The sequence below is a fragment of the Schistocerca gregaria genome, chromosome X, assembly GCF_023897955.1.
Source record: "Schistocerca gregaria isolate iqSchGreg1 chromosome X, iqSchGreg1.2, whole genome shotgun sequence".
Taxonomy (NCBI): Eukaryota; Metazoa; Arthropoda; class Insecta; order Orthoptera; family Acrididae; genus Schistocerca; species Schistocerca gregaria.
In genome coordinates, this window is record NC_064931.1 from 114,864,075 (window position 1) to 114,877,820 (window position 13,746).

General features: G+C 42.5%; 1 protein-coding gene and 1 pseudogene across 1 annotated transcript in view; both read left to right on the forward strand.

Moving 5' to 3' along the window:
• LOC126299380 (GTPase-activating Rap/Ran-GAP domain-like protein 3) overlaps positions 1-13,746 on the forward strand; it is a 1,486,407-nt gene that overhangs the window by 338,182 nt on the left and 1,134,479 nt on the right. The window lies entirely within an intron of this gene.
• Positions 5,749-5,865, forward strand: LOC126299957 (5S ribosomal RNA; annotated as a pseudogene).

The window sequence follows — 13,746 nt, forward strand, 5'->3', positions numbered from 1 at the left end:
GATGTGCGTGATGTCCTTAGGTTAGTTAGGTTTAAGTAGTTCTAGGGGACTGATGACCTTAGACGTTAAGTCCCATAGTGCTCAGAGCCATTTTTTTATCTTGTATCAACTAAACCAAACTTGGCCTTCTACGAAGACCCACTAATGACTCAAGTAACTCATTTATAAATTGTATCTCACTTTGACTTGAAGTAAGGAAGTTAAATGAGCAACACATACTTTTGTTAAGCCACACAGCGGAAAGTCGCAGGTATGTCATTAGAAAATCGAAAGTAGTGAACATGAAATAGCAATCACAAGATCCTAAAAAAATTTAAAGCGTTGGAGGGAGCAACCTATATTTAATAACTATGGGCTGGGGATGTAGAACAGTGAAATATGTAACGGTGGATAGCTACTAGCAATACATGTTAATTGATTATTTCGTCGGTTCTTCGTAAAACAACATTATATGAATGAAAAGCTCTATATTGCTTATGTTCTACAAGACTAATGTTAACCGATTTTCGGCGTACAAGGCTATCATCAGACTGTAACTGACTATTGTCGTCAAAGATGTTAACACGTTTGTAAACAAACATTCAGTATTGTATATGAAACCCAAAGACTCAGGCATTTTTGGCAACATATTATATTTTCTTGGGTGATAATGTTATTGTTAATATTACCGGAAAAGCCAATATTGGATTGATGAGACCGTGCAGTAGATGGCTTTGAAAATTTTTGAGACGGTATAGTATGTACAAGGAAAACAATTAATGGCCCATTAACTTCCTACGGCATGTTTTATAAGAATCGTACAGTTTTACGAAATGCAAAGCCAAATTCACTTGATCATCATTCGCACTTTAAATCTTTTATTCCACTGGAGAATTGCAGTTGTTTTGGGGCTTAATCCCATTTCAGGAGTGTTTTCGTATGAATCTGTCAAATCCTTATAAATATATAAACTCCTGGCTATGGGTATTTTTAATCAAACAGACAAGAATCGTCAACGCAAGGGTGAACATATTAAAACCTGCAACCCTGGTGAATGGACATCCCTGAAAGCGGAATAAGGAAGGAAGATCTCAAGGCATACTGTAGGGGCAAACACAGTGTAAGATGGAAACATAATATTAGTATTTGTACTTTCAAAACCTTAATGCTACAATGGGTTAAATAAAACAAGGCCCACAAGCTGACCATCTTGACTTGGTCTTCGTTTGAGAATGGCAACGTACGCCCGATGATATAGCATGCGGCTGCCCGCAGAGTAACGTGTTCAGCAGTCTCCTCACAGATGGCGTGTCTTCAACTGCACCATCTCTTGCGGCTGCTTAATTCAGTATTTCCGGCGATTCGTCCTGCGACACGAATATACACATCAAAAAAGTTTTGCATCACCTCGGTTCCGAGAGTTGCGCAACCTGTACAGAAAATTCGAATAGAGATCAATATAAACATCATTACGACCCTTTTTATTGCTCATGAAAACCACACATTGCATATTGTACCATCATATAGCAAGAGCTTCAGAGGTGGTGGTTCAGATTGGAGTACACACTGGAACCTCTAATACCCAGTAGCACTACCCTTGCATTGATGGATGCCTGTATTCGTCTTCGTATACTATCCATAAGTTCATCAAGGCACTGTTGGTCCAGATTGTCCCACTCCTTCCGCGTAGAACCCTCAGAGTGGTTGGTGGGTCACGTCTCCCATACACAGCCCTTTTTAATCTATCCCAGGCATGTTCGATTGGGTTAATGTCTAAAGAACATGCTGGCCACTCTAGTCGAGCGATGTCGTTATCCTGAAGGAAGTCATTCACAAGATATGCACGATGGGGGCGCGAATTGTCATCCATGAAGACGAATGCCTCACGAATATGCTTCCGATATGATGGCCCTATAGGTCGGAGGATGGCATTCATGTATCGTACAGCCATTACGGCACCTTACGTGACCACCAGCGGCGTACGTCGGCCCCAAATAATGCCACCCCTAAACCGCAGATAACCTACACCTTGCTGCACTCACTGGACAGTGTGTCTAAAGAGTTCAGTCTGACCTGGTTGCCTCCAAACATTTCCCCGACGATTTTCTTGTTGGAAGCACATCCGTCACTCATAGGTAAAGAGAAAGTCATGCCAATCCTGAGCGGTCCATTGCCGGCCGCGGTGGTCTCGCGGTTCTAGGCGCGCAGTCCGGAACCGTGGGACTGCTACGGTCGCAGGTTCGAATCCTGCCTCGGGCATGGATGTGTGTGATGTCCTTAGGTTAGTTAGGTTTAAGTAGTTCTAAGTTCTAGGGGACTGATGACCACAGCAGTTGAGTCCCATAGTGCTCAGAGCCATTTGAACCATTTTTTTGAGCGGTCCATTCACCCCCACCGTCTAATAGGCGCAGCTCATGCATGGTTGTTTACAGCTTTAGGCGGGCTTAGTGACATCTCTGAACAATCAAAGAGACTCGGAGAGATGCAAAACCTTTTTTGATGTGTGTAATATAGTGAGCCAAGTAACGCAAGGTAAAATTTAATTCTCATAAACGACATCTCGCATTCTATGGGCGTACCAGCGTTTTCTACTTTTACCCCATCGTGTTTTGTGAACACACGACTGTAAAAAGAGTGTGTCAGAACTCTACATTACATAAAACAAAATACCCAGCATAACGCTATTCTTTGAATTTTGTAAGCACTCAGATATTGATAGTAACAATCTGAGGGCGAAACATGGTAGCGCGATTCTAAAAATTGTTGTGAGACGAGGTACGTATGTGAGATTGGAAGTAGTAGTGTGAGTCGAGAGCTCGGAGACAGAAGACGTGTCACGTTGTCCTCACGTCAGTGATGAAAGAGCTTACCACACTCAAGGCCTGATTTCATTTATATATCCAGGAGAGGTTTAGATGGCTTAACACCGCTTGAAGATGGAATTCGAGGTAAAATTTGCAAGCATAGCGCCAAAGCAATTGCAGGATTAGGCTCGTGATTGTTAGTCCGAGTTTGCAATAATCCCATGTTTTGCTTGTCAGTGAAAGAAGCCTCCCTATCCTGCAAAGAATAATAATTATTATTCTCCAATTTTGAAATTGAAATAATTTGTTAATCTCGCACTCAGCCATTACTGACACATATGTCACTTGTCATTGTCCATATTATTACTTGTTCATGATGATTCAGAATTTTTAAATAGATTTAATTAATAAAATCCCTTCTCAAAAGTTATGTAGTAGTTAACAGGACACAGGCAAACTCCTTTTTATTAAATTCATTCTTATTAACAATAAGTTGCAACCGCTGCTGCTGCGAATTGCTGTATATCACATGGAAAAAGGCAGCCATCTGAAGAGGTGAGTGCAAAACTTATGGCCAAAACAGAGACACTGATACACCACATTATGTCATGTACTCTACTGCAGTAAATTGCGTTGCACAAGTCAGATTCTGTATCATTTGTAAAATTCTTGTTCATATACGCAGTCAGATAGCTTACCCAAATGTTAGTTTTAAGTTTTCATGTAACGATTGGTTGAGGGCTTAAATGAAATTGGAACTGACACTCATACAACACACACACACACACACACACACACACACACACACACACACACACACACACACACACACACACACAGTGTTATGCAGGTTAAATTAGCCGCTGTTGCTGCGGAATTGGTTGCATATGCGCTACACGACATCTAGAGTTAACGTCAAATAACTTGCCTTCGCATTCGATAACAACTGTACAAGAAATACCTGTTTATTAACCAGGTAGGAAAACTCTGGTATCGGTACAAAATCTAGTAAGATGTGTATCTATTTAGTCGAACTAATTCTGTTCCTTCAGTTACTGCATACTTCATGTAGAAAGCTTTCACTCCTCCTCTCATCTTCCTAAGATCTGACGTCAGTTACGTACATCCGGCATCTTAATGAACAATTTTGGAACTCACGTTATTATTAAACTACCTAATTATTTACACTAATCCATGTTCTTATTTCAGTGATATTTCTTCCATTTCCCCCCCCCCCCTTAATCATAAACCTGTCGTGTCAAATTATTGGAACATCAGATATTGTTTGGAATCTTGCATTTATGTGGTTTGTTAACTATGATATAATGGATGCTTGTATTTTGTACTTGTTGCCTGCTGAATGATTAATTCTGGCATTAAATATCGCCCACAATTTTCACCTAGGAAACAATGCTCGTTCTGGCGGAGTAGCAACATACAGGGTGTGAAAAACTCGCGCATTCGAATTTCGCAGCGCGATTCCTCACATACTAGCAATATAAAAGTGTCCCTCACAAAATTTCGTCCTGCGCATATTTCTGGCAGAAAATGGACATTAAAGGTTGGCAACCTGGCAACACTGTAATAATGTGTACGGTATTTACCTTTGACAGCAGATAGAGCAGTAATGTGCAGTTGGTGTTGTGGCTAGCGTTTCAGATTAGCATGTAGGATGTAGAGGGTTCTTTTCTAGATCGCTGCTTATTTGTTTTTATTTGCTAAAAGTAGTTTGCGTGGTACAGCACCTGGCGTCTTAGTCGTCATACAGCGATTATTCTGGGTCTTCTACAAAACATTTCCAGTTGCATATTACGAACACACAAATGGAAATACAATCGTTTTCATCGGCCAAGTTTTAAAGAATCGTGGAAGTGAATTGTTCCGCACCACTGCATCTACTAAATTCCCAACTTCTTTTGCGTGTACCCTCCCTAATGGTCCCATCTATTAATACCAACTATTATTCTTGTCACGTTCAGGTCCATTACATTCCTTTAGGGCCTTACATCACCAGCATGGCCAGCAACGCGCTTTGCAAATAATTTCGTTGGCACCATTGGGGGAGGGTACACAGAAAACAGGTTCTGAATATAGTAGATGCAGTGGCGTGAAGCAATCCGCGTCCACTGCGTGCAAAAGCTTCCTTTAAAAGCTGACCAATGGAAACGATTGTAGTTCCATTCCTGTGTTCTAGTACGTAAATGCAAATGTTTTGTAGAAGACACGCTGTAATCGCTGTGTGACGATTAAGACGCCAGATGCTGTGCCACCCAGACTACTTTTAGCAAAAAAAAAACAAAAAAAAAACAAGCTCGACCCAAAATCTGCATGCTAACCAAAAACACTATGCACTGCACCAACTGTAAAGCTCTTCTGTTTCTGCTGACAGAGGCAGTTACCGTACACTTGATTACAGTGTTGCCAGATTGCCAATCTTTAACTTCCATTAACTGCCCGAAATATGCACAGGGTGAAATTCTGTGACAGATATTGTTGCACTGGCAGCATGTAAGGAATAGCGCTGCGAAGTCATAGAGAGCGAATTTTTCTTCACCTGGATACGGATGAACAGGAAATCCTAGTTAAATACAACTTAGCATTGAAAAAGTGTGGAGTAGAAAGATTTGCTGTTCGATTACAATTTTTCCCGGTTATTCCTTTAAAGTAACTCAAAATAATGTGTAACAGAGACATGACGTGACATCAGTCGTGCATACAGTGAAGTAAACCATTTTTAAGTCTGCTTAAACTGTTAACGTTTGGAAAATATTGTTGCGAAATCACTTTAATGACGGGAAACTTTTCACCAGTCTTTTCTACTGTTCAGTCGGTGGAAAGAGAACCATTGTACGATTTCTTTCTTGTCCGCCTGTCTGTCTGACTGTATATCGAAATATAAAGGGCCCTTTTCCTCTGGAACGGGTAGATGTCAAGATAAGTCATAAACTAAGGTCTGAGGTCTGTTGCCAACGGCCTTGCCAGAGTGGTAACACCGGTCCCGTCAGATCACCGAAGTTAAGCGCTGTCGGGCTGGGCTAGTACTTGGATGGGTGACCATCCGGTCTGCCGAGCGCTGTTGGCAAGCAGGGTGCACTCAGCCCTTGTGAGACAAACTGAGGAGCTACTTGACTGAGAAGTAGCGGCTCCGGTCTCGTAAACTGATATACGGTCGGGAGAGAAGTGTGTTGGTCACATGTCCCTCCATATCCGCATCAAGTGACGACTGTAGGCTGAAGATGCCACGGCAACCGGTCAGTACCGTTGGCCTTCCTGGCCTGATCGGACGGAGTTACGATCTGGTGGCGCCCGTAAATAATTTAAGCTTCTAAGCCAATGGAATTGAAAGATACGGCCATATGTGGCACATATTCCGATACTCGCAGACTTACTTATGAAAACCTATAGATACACTATGTACGTACCTGCGTCCTCGGAGTCTTTCAGGGGACAAGATTAGATACAATCTTCTCGGTTTTCAAGCCACGCGGTCCGCGCGGCTTCCCCCGTCGGAGGTTCGGGTCCTCCCTCGGGCATGGGTGTGTATGACGTCCTTAGCGTAAGTTAGTTTAAGTTAGATTAAGTAGTGTGTAAGCTTAGGGACCGAAGACTTTAGCAGTTTGGTCCCCTAAGACCTTACCACAAATTTCCAAATTTAAAGCCACGTCGATTCCAATAAAATTCTCGAGCTTTCGATGGCTGGTTCCGACATCGTCGTCATTAGTTTTACTCCAGCCATCGAAAGCATTAGAATTTCATTGGAAATGACGCGGCTTGAAAACCGAGAATATTTTACCCTGTGTACGTACCTGTTGGGAATTGTGGTGTAGCGGTAAACCACATGCCTGGGAACAGAGACCACGCAGTATCGAATCTCGGTTTGATCAAGGAGTTTTCAGTCTTCGTTTTAACCTAGCCTTCAGGTGTCAACGATGTGGGAAGACTTCAGAAGCAGCACTTCGGATTCCACATTAAAGGGTAGGTACCTTTCCCTGTGTGAATAATTGGGGTTTGTTAGGGGCACTCAAGTCACCGAAGTGGCTGGAAAATGAAGCAGTAATCTGCATACAGGTATTAAATGAAGCCAGGGACAGATTTTAATCTTTATGTACCAGAAAATGAAACAAGTCACATGAACTCCTGGTTGGGGGGCTGTGCGAGTCACCTGAGGGCCTTTATGGGTACAGCATTGAAACAATCCTCTAGTTCTAGTTTAAGAACCACTGTCGTTTGGCCTTCAGAGACTTTGATATATGAAAATTACAGCTACACTAGTTCACCTACAGACTCGTTATTAAACGCGTGTATTAAGCCCCGGGGTCTTGTCTTGGATAAAATAGTATTCAAAATTGGTTATACTGAAGTGTGTGATTCTTACGTCTCTATTTATTGCCTTTGCCCCTGATATACTTATTTGTTATGATACATGGGGTTAATTGCATCTACTACAAAATGGCACTGTACTGATCTTCGTTTCTTCTTCCATTTCTTTTTCATGCAAATTACATTTTGCTGTACCTCGTGTGGAAAATTCCGCTACATATTCCCGATTTCCTCTTTATTATCCACAATCATGGGCTGTTAGATGTGTATGCTATTACTTTCAGACAGGTTTTATCGTCTGTGTGTTTGAAAACTTTCTTCGCGTGAGTCATGTGAGTTAGTTCCAGGTCATATGGTTGACGTATTGCAATTGTGCAAGGCACCGAGAACTAGAGGAGAATGCTCATGAATGAGTGCGGAAAAGCAACGTAACACAAGATATCGTTAAAAAGTCTGAAAATTAGGGGTAATTCCAGCGTTGAGAAGATCTCTGGTATCTGTTCAGACATTTCATTTTATTTGCCTTCAGGTGCGAAGTTCATAACAGTACTGATGGGACAGTCTCGCGAGCGATGTTGGCGCTCTACCTAGCAGTTCAGAAGCAATACTAACTTTCTCGGCCATATTGAGAACTAAAAATAAAATTAATCTTGGCGTAAAAAAAAGAACCTCAGCTTAGCTCCTTTGTGCTACCTGTTACACAACACGAGCAACTGGTTCAAGGGGGAGTAGAAATACGCACTGACAAAAATGGAAGTTGTTAAACAATGAAGCAACAATTCGGTATTTATCAGACTTTATGGATATGTTCATTACATACCGTGTATTCAGTTATTAAACTTCCATTCCATTCAGGACTAATGACCATCATCAGGATCAGCATGAGAAGCGATCTTTATAGGGACGAATACACTCTGGTGTTCGTTGTAGCATGGAAACGAAGCTTCTGCAGTCACGTTCACGTATTTCTTTGGCATGCCTGAAACACAAGCAGAGGCATTCCATGAAGAATACAGGCTGCAGGTTACAATAAAAGTATACTACTCCTGTCGTATCCAGACAAGCCTGGAGACAAGGCAGGTAAATCGAGGATCCGCACTTTCCTCAAGGCTTTTGTCAAGTGAACTGTAGTCTGATATCTTATACTGTCCTGCTGGAATATTCAACTTGGTACGCTTGTCATGAAAGGTATGACGACAGTATCGACAATTCTAGAAACATACTGGCAGGCATTTGATACTTACTCATCAACGACCACACCAGTCCTGTTTGCATGTACAGTTGTTCCCCATACCATAATTCCGGGAGTTGGAGAGTTACGTGTCTCGAGAATCGCTGCTTCATGTGACTTTTCACACTGTCGTCTAAGCTCACGTTAACGTCGACCTGACTGCCATAAACAGAAGCAAGACTCATCGCTAAACACCACAGAATGCACTCAATGTCCCGGTTGACTCCGACTCCACGTAACGAAAGTATCTGTCGCTTGTGTTGTGTTGTCAGAGTCGAACGATGTAAGTCAGCTCGACGTCTCAACCAAGCTTCTATTACCCTGTTCCTGACGTTTCCTGTGATACTCTTCCTGCATTCAGGTGCTGTCATCCGTCTATTCATCAGAGCCAGCAGAACAATCTTGCGAGCCGCGTGGTATGGGACGCCTTGTCACAGTTCGCGCCGCTCCCCCTGTCGGAGGTTCGAGTTCTTCCCCGGGCAGGGGTGTGTGTGTGTTGTCCTTAGCTTAAGCTAGTTTAAGTTAGATTAAGTATTGTGTAAGCCTAGGGACCGACGACCTCAGCAGTTTGGTCCCAGAGTCATTACCACAAATTTCCAATTACAATCTTACGATCTTCTAATTGAAGGTCGCGAGCCTCCTCATCTTGCCATACTATTGTCTTTGTCCATTCGTCATCACTCGTTCCGAAGCCATAGCGCTACAAATGCCATCTGTTGGTGTCATGGTCCGTGATGCGAATTTTCCCAAATCCCGAAATAAGGCGATACGCAGCAATTGCACGTCCTCTGAGAATTCCGTTTTGAGATCTTGATCTGAAATCTTCTCTTAACAGTCACACTCAATAGCGACCAGGTACTGACACCATTCAACATTATTGTAGGAATGGCTTTTTTTATACTGAAAATAAACTCACACAAGGACGAAATAAAAAATAAAGCATTTCACAGCCATGGAAATGCTGGAGTATAGCAAATGCTTTGAATCATCTGAAATATTTTCATGAGAAACCTGACATGTACTCCGTACTAATTACATTTTCCCTACTGTGCTACTATTCTCAGTGAAAGACAGTCACAAATGTTACTCGGGAAAAAAGCCGAAGGATTTATTATGTATCAAACTACATCAGAGCTAGGGTTTCTTACCAGTAAGTAAACCCGACCATCTTCAGAAAGTGTATAGTAGAATTCGGAATCGCGGAAATTAGAAATTTCACTGACCCTACCTTAGTCTTCTTTATCGTCCCCTCTCATGAAGGACCTGTTGGTTTGGCCGAAACATTGGATGTTTTACTCCATGATGCAGTCATATACCCAGAATAAGAGTATGAAACCGATTCCGTTGTCGGAAACCTACGCAAACAAGTGGAAACTAGGCGTTTCTGCGCATAGTAACAGCGGTGGTCAAGTCGTCTCTGTAATGTACATACCTTCCATGTAAATGTAGTATTGTTATTCTGTGTGACTGTACCGGCCGAAAGACAATGAGAAGCTCTCTCTTCGGCCATTGTATTCGCTACAGCTGGAGTTTAGGGGCTCGTTGCCAGATGGATTTCCGATGAAAGGACACTGTCCGTGGTTTCGCGGATATTTGCCTGGAGCCTCCGCTCATGCTCCATTCAGCTCTTACAGTGGAAGTAACGATTTCCAATCTCTACACAACATACCTCATGGTGTTTCACATTAACAACTACACAACTGCAATGTCAGTGCGGACATACCTGTGTTAAATGTTCTTACGTAACCTAAATAAACATATGTATCTACACTACAAGTAGTACAGTAAAAATTCCCTGTTATTTCCAGATGAAGAGTAAATTCTCAGGCAACTGTCACTTCGTTATATTTTATCTCGCGTTTGATAGACATCCCCGTGTCTTCTATAACACATATTATTGACACTACATGTACTTTAGATGACCTTATGACTATGTTGGAAACATAGTTTGTGAATAACAGTTTACAACATTAGTTCACTGTTCTCTTTCTAACTTACAAATGTTCTGATTTATTAATGCACAGACTCCTATCCTGCAAAAACTGGGTGATTATAATTAAAGTCCAGATACGCACGGAGGTTTGTGTGAATTATAATAATCGAATGGCATCAAAACTTGTTAGTTACGCAAATGCGTTAATACAGAACCGATTTACGCTGGAAAAAAATAGTTCCAATTTTGGCCACCAGGTGCAAATCTGGCGCTGTGAATGCAAGAAACACGTACAGAAACGTTTCCGCATGTAATTGATTAGGAACGGAACGTGCGAAGAAAAGATCAAACAAGTGAGGTAGGCATAATATTGATTTTGTTATTAACCACCGCTTACACCATTTGTTCAGTTTGAGCACCATTGGCGTCGACGAGATTTGGCATCCGTAAAACGGCGTGATCTACAGTTGCTCGTAGCAGTCCCGGTGGAATCTGAGCAACGTATTCCTGTAAACTGGCCTTCAGAACAGGTAGAGACAGTACGTGTTCCTGATAAACCCATTCTTTCAGCTATCCCCAGAGCCAAACGTCACACGGATGCAGATCAGGTGATATTGCAAGTGATGCATCTGGAAAATCTCTGGAGATAAAACGCCGTGGAAGGGGGTATTAAGCAGATTTTATACTGGGCGAGCTTCCAGGTGGCAGATCAAACTCACCCATATTTTAGAATTCATTATTATCTTCTTTAAACCGTTTAATGACATCGGTCCGCTCCTGAAACCTTTCGGTGACACTCTCTCAATGCAGCACTGGTATTGCTGTTTTACTAACAGCGTACAACTCTCTTCTCAATAGTCATCCTGTTCACTCACGTTATGGTTTCTCAAATGACAGCGTATATGCTATACCGTAATACAGACTTGTATTGCATCAGATTTGCACCGGGTGGTCACAATTGTATCTGATTCGTTTTCCAGCATAAATCGGGTCTGCGTTACAGCATTAGCGTATCTGTCAACTTTTGCTGCCATACTATAATTACAGCCCACACTGGACGTCCGTGAGTAGTTGCACATTAATTATAACCACCCGGTACTAGCCCGTGACAATTCAGACTTCCTGTTAACAGTACAAGAAATACAGGGTGTCCGAAAAGTCTTTCCCTGATTATATAAATTGATAACTCAGGCAAGAAGTAAGACACAAATATGAAACTGGTGTCTAATTATTTAAAAACTATCAAAGTTTTTTTCACACATCAGTAAACGTCCACATGAGCACCCTTGGTAGCACGTAGCACATTTAGGTGATATTTAGTTTCCGTCCACACATTAGCCAAAATCACTGAAGGGATCGATTCAACGACTGTGGTTATCCGTTGCCGCAGGGTTTCAAGATCTGGAACACGTATTCGGTAGACCTCGTCCTTGACATAACCCCATAAAAAGAAGTCTAATGGGGTTATGTCAGGAGAGCGTGGAGGCCAAACGTTGGCCCATCACGACCAATCCATCGCCCAGGAAATGTCATATCGAGATAGGCACGGACGTCCAAACCCCAATGAGGCGGTGCTCCGTCTTGCTGAAACCAGACATCGGGGTGATACTGAAGCAGCTGAGGAACAGCATACAGTTGCAATAAGTCCAGATACACTGCAGATGTGATGGTAGCCTCAGCTAAAAAGAATGGCCTGATAATTCGATCATGCAATAGCGCGCACCAAACATTCACCTTTGGACTGAATCTGGTGCACTCCATGACCTCGCCAGGGGGTTGTGAAACCCAAATGCGCACATTATGGCGATTCACTACTCCACTGACAAAAGAGGTCGCTTCGTCGGAAAAGGCAATTCGTCTGAGATAACCATCATCGTCTTCAATACGTGATAGCATTTCGACCGCAAAGTCATATTGACGTGTGCTGTCATTGGGCAACAAGGCCTAAACGATTTACACTTTGTATGCATGAAACAATAAACGTTTGTGTAAAATGTCATGGAGGGAGCTTTTTGGCATCTGTAATTCACGTAAGGCCCTGCGCACCGATTTCTTCGGATTCCGCAGAAAAGACTGCCTTACAGCTTCCACCTGTCTGCTGAGGTTCTTGGTCGACCAGACCTCGGAAGGTCAGCAACCGATCCAGTGTTCTTGAACCTCTCATAACAGGCTTTAATGCTATTGACATCAGGTGGATTCCTTCCAAACGTTGTCTGGAAGTGTCTCTGCACTGTGGTTGGTGATCGTGTCTCATGGTACCACAGGACACACTGTGCCTCCTCCTGATTAGTTAACATGGCTTCTTGGGCACTGCACCTCACCCACTACTTACGTACTGCGAACCTAAAACAGAAAAAAACTTTGATAGTTGAAAACAATTCGACACAAGTTTCATATTTGTATCTTACTTCTAGCCTGAATTATCAATTTATGTAATCAGGAAAAGACTTTCCGGACACCCTGTAATTCGCCGTAGCAAATATAGACAACCATCAGATGTGTAATGGAAAGACGACAATAAAAATTTCTGCCGGACCGTAACTTGAAGTCGGATTTTGCGCTTATTGCGAGTGGTCACCTTACCATTATACTATCCGAGCACAACTCATGGCCAGACCAAAACTTCCATATGTCGTCAGCCATGTGCTAACAACCTGCACTTGTACATCTATTATGTATATTCCTACACAGGGAAGACATTTTAACTGGAAAGTAGCATTCCCGTTGTCAGAGAGGGACAATCGATTGATAATGCCATCAACTAAGCGTTACAGTTTGCTAACAACACCAGGACCAACATGCAATAGCAATTATGATCGACATTGCGGATGCCTTTTATAATTTCTGGTGACCTGCAGTGTTCAAGAGGCTCAGACAACTGAAGACACCCGAAACGCTATGCAACAGTCTATAATACTACTGTATGAACAGAGTGGTCGAATGGCAGATGGACGGCCGAAAAAGTAATCAAACGAGTTACAGAAGGCTGCTCCCAAGGGTCCATCTGTGGCCCTATCTTTTCGGACATCACTATTGAACCCCTCCTGCAACTAATGGAGGGAACAATAAAGACAGATGGAGTTGTTACATACGCAGACGACCGTTTGGTCGTAGTGTCTGCTAACAATGGGTCCCAGGTAGAAGAAAGAGCAAATGGAACACTCAAAACAATAACACAATGGTGCCATAACAGCAAACTCAAGATAGCCGACAACAAAACAACACACACTTTACTGAAAGGGTCTCTCTAGAGGAACCCTAGGGTAAAAATAGGGAACACAAACATTAAACGCTATCTTGGGGTACACATAGACGAAAAGCAAAATTTCGATGGACACATGCCCATTGCCATGAACAAAGCAGAAAAAATACTACACAAACAGGCGAGACTACATTCAGAACAATTTAAACTCCTCTTGTCAGTTACACGGACATACCAGTGTTCTCTCTTCTAGTCGGTACTTAGCTTCGCCGCCAGC